General features: G+C 34.8%; 1 pseudogene; it reads right to left on the bottom strand.

Moving 5' to 3' along the window:
* LOC101576095 overlaps positions 1-2555 on the bottom strand; it is a 66672-nt pseudogene that overhangs the window by 59853 nt on the left and 4264 nt on the right.

Raw genomic sequence — 2555 nt, 5'->3', positions numbered from 1 at the left:
ACCTTGTCCTAAAATACAAGGAAAAAAAAAGAAAAGAAGAAGAAGAAGAAGAAGAAGAAGAAGAAGAAGAAGAAGAAGAAGAAGAAGAAGATTAAAATAAAGATTCTGATAGAAATGATAGGATTAATTCTTGTTTGTTATCTTTGCACTTACTAATGACAGTATGACTTGTGCATATTCTCATTTGACCAGTTCATACGACTGAGAATCTGCCTTGCACATGAGAACAGTTGTTTCATGATATTATGCCTCCTTCACATTCAGTTGAACATTTGTTTATTCTATCATCAGGGTCAAAGAAGTTCTGCAGCATAACACAAAGTGTAGCATATCTTTCTTTATTTGTCAGTTACAGAATTTTTCATTTTAGTAATTATAGCAGAAAAATAATTTAGTTTTTAGTAGATTTTTTCATATTCTGCAAGCAGTTTTAATCAACTAAATGTATAGAAACAAGATTCAAATGCAAGTACAAACATGAGAAAAAAAGACAAGCAATTTCAACCGTCACTATACATTGCCATTTATGCCTTGTGTCTGTAAGCCATCAATTTTATTACATGCTTGTAATAGCATAGTAGCTCTTTGTTCTCCTTTTTTATGTAAAGTTTATGGCATTTTAAAGAGTTTATAGTATTTAATGATAAAGAATAAGATGTTGATTTAAATTTATAAAATGTCAAGGTGAGGGACTAGCCATCAGTCTCTAAGAGACCATAGAAAGTTACTGTGGGTTTTGCAGTTCACGCTTCATAAATTCCTTGCAAGTACAAGGTCCTGAGTTTCATTATCAGTAAAAAAGTGTAATAATAATTTATGTTATCAAAGGTTCCATTTTTACTCAAGCAAACAGGTGAATTTTCACTGTATTACCTTTGTAGATGTCTGAAAACCCTTGACTTATCCTGAAATATTAATACATGTAACACTTAACCTTCTCTATCTTGCATGCTCTTTTCACTTACCTCATTAATTTTATTTATTTATTTTTATATTTAATACAGTGTCTCCAGGGTCTCACTACACAGATCAGACTGATAGTGATCTTCCAGTTTTCAGTTTCCCAGGAGTTAGGATTATAGGCAAGCACCACCAGGCCCAGTCTCAGTTGCCATCTCAGTGCATCCTGGGGGTGGGGCCAGCATTGTATGCCAGGGATCAAACCCTGGTCCCTGCATCTGCAAAAGCAGGCACTTTAATCTACTGAGCTAACTAGATGGCCCCTGTCTCATTACTTTTCTTTTTTCTTATTCATTCATTTCATTTTCCCTTGACACTAAAGAATAGAAATATCCCTCTATCAATCTATATAATTTATATATAGATCTCTGTCAGCCTATCTGTGATACAGACTACTATTTCATTTTAATAATCCCCCCAAAAGTTTCTAAAGCTTAAGAGACTTTTAGTCCCCCATGTGGTATATAAATGCCTGTGCACACTGAAATAAAGCTGTTACTAATTTTTCCTATGTGATTTCACAGGACTCCGATGAATTGTCTTTCCCAAGTATTATCAGGTCCAAAGCAGAAGCTGTTCTGACCATAGTCTATTCTCAGTGAATTTCATCATATTTCTGCTCAGATCAATGTCTAAAGAAAAAGAAGAGGTTCTTCTACCTCTGTCTTATGTTGACATTTAATGAATGTATATGTGGTTGACTCTACATAATTTCATGTGTGTTCATGCATTGTTGAACACTCTGTATTTTTTGCTTCAATGAAAATTCTACTTCTAAAGGAGTTCTAATAAGGAGATTTTATGAAATATATAGATGTAGATGATAGCAAGTATTTAGAAACCCTTTCCATCAGTTTGGCACTGGGCATACCTTAGGCTTGGAGAACTAACTTCATTCAGTGTCCATCGTTGAAAGTGACCATACTGAGTTTCAGTGGCCAGAGGCTGTTTTTATTCCCTAGCACCCAAGCAGGTATTCCTCCAAGACCTTTACTTTTTTCAAGAGCTTTGGCTCCTTCTGGCCCTGTACCTCACTTATATTACTGTGAGTATTCTCTTGGAAGAGCAGAACCTGAAGGAGTTTTTGAAAGGATTAGTATGGTAGCATATGAATGTATCTCTGGTCCATTGTGAGTGACAGCACACTTGCAAATGCAATGAACATAAATATTTCTAGTAATCTGAGTGCTTTCCATGGGTGATTTTATTAAATCATTACACAGTTCTGTTGAAGAAGACATTATTTCATCAACAGAAAACAAAACAAAAGTTAGTTAAGTTACTTACTTAAGATTACACAATTCACACACAATTCAGGAAAGAATCCTGTACCTTGGATGCCAAAGTCCAGGCTTGGTATAGCACTGCCTCTGCCTATTTTATTTTTGCTATTCTAACAAATTACCAGAAATAACATAAATTTCAAATTTGTTACCATAGGGATAAAACTAATGTGTTACAAGGCTACATTTCTTCTCCAAATTGTGGAGAAGAATCATCTCCTTCTTTTTCTATATTCCAGCGGCTTCTGCATTCCATACCACACAGTCCCTGTCTTTCAGCTTCCAAGTGTTGTTTTCTGGAGAGTTTTTCTT

The sequence above is a fragment of the Octodon degus genome, unplaced genomic scaffold (genome assembly GCF_000260255.1).
Source record: "Octodon degus isolate 3935 unplaced genomic scaffold, OctDeg1.0 scaffold00341, whole genome shotgun sequence".
Classification (NCBI taxonomy): Eukaryota; Metazoa; Chordata; class Mammalia; order Rodentia; family Octodontidae; genus Octodon; species Octodon degus.
This window is presented reverse-complemented; position numbering and strand designations above follow the sequence as displayed.